A 1326-nucleotide genomic window follows, 5' to 3' on the forward strand; every position below is an offset into this window, starting at 1 on the left:
AAGCACCCCCTGTACATTTGGCATAATTTGAACCCTAACCCTAACAAATCATCGCTCAAAGCTGAAGAACTCCAGCTGGTTTGAATGGTAGGTTGTGTTGTGAGCCATGGCAGACTGACAGTTGAGCTAGGCGTCATGTGGTGATCTTGGAGCACAAGGAGATATAGATTAGTTCAGAAAATAACATGGAAAACTCAGGGTAACAAATCGAAGCGGCGGAGTACACTTGATACCAAACTGGCTGAAGTAAGGATCTTGTGAAGAGTGGATGAAGACAAAGATATTAAACTGGTCTGTAATGTTGGTCCACTCTTATTTTTGCTCACAGATAAGTCTAATGCGGGTAAGTTTCACAAAATTAACTGACTTTATTTTAAATCAAAAAGGTAAGACACCATACCCCCAGGCTAACTGAGGCCTAAGACCAATGTTACCATGGTAACAATCAGTGACACCCACAACAAAAATCAGGAAGACATGGCTAATCATTTTTGGTTTGCTGAGATTCATGAAGTCACAGAACAGTAAATAAGCGTAAATAAGCTGCAAGGAGCCAAATAGTCTGAAACAAAAGTGAAAAGTCAGCATTAGATGATTGTGACCAAAAACATCACCACTGCAGCCCCTTTGTCCTTCTCAATGGAGAAGTAAGCTAATAACACCCATCTAGTTCCTTCCTCACAACAGGCACCCCTGTCAGTTTATGGCTCTGTGTAGGTGGAAGAAATGTTCCTCCATGTTCCACAATTCATGTTGCTGAATCTTGCCTCAGTAAATCTACAAAGCATAAGCTTACCAGAACCCGCACTTCCCAAGGGCCTGAGCTGAACAGCCACATAGGCTGAGATGCAGCATTCCAGATTTACAAGATTTCCTTCCCGTTACATTCAGACACAGAGCCAATGGTGCAAAGCAGATGTGAATTAGATTTATGAGAGTGGAGTTTATATGAAAAACTTCAAAAATATGACCAGTACAATAAACCAAAACATGTTCAATTTTTGCAAGTGTTTATGTAAAAGTGTAGAAATTAGCAATATTTTCAAATTGAACAAAAGTGCTGTTTAAACCGCATACCTTTACATGAGCTTGATACATATATAACTGTGTAAAAATTCTCTCAATGATCATTTTATAGCCATTGTCTTTATGAGATTGGTAAAGCAAATTCAAAAATTCTTTCAGTGTCCAATGATATGCCTTGATCACTGGCACCAGCATTAACTGACACCAAATAACCCAATCAGAGCCTTGAGCTTGTCACCATAAAACTTGTAGTGAATCACAAAATGCTGCCAGTTTAATATAAACCTCAATTCAGTTAAA

The sequence above is a fragment of the Seriola aureovittata genome, chromosome 15, assembly GCF_021018895.1.
Source record: "Seriola aureovittata isolate HTS-2021-v1 ecotype China chromosome 15, ASM2101889v1, whole genome shotgun sequence".
Classification (NCBI taxonomy): Eukaryota; Metazoa; Chordata; class Actinopteri; order Carangiformes; family Carangidae; genus Seriola; species Seriola aureovittata.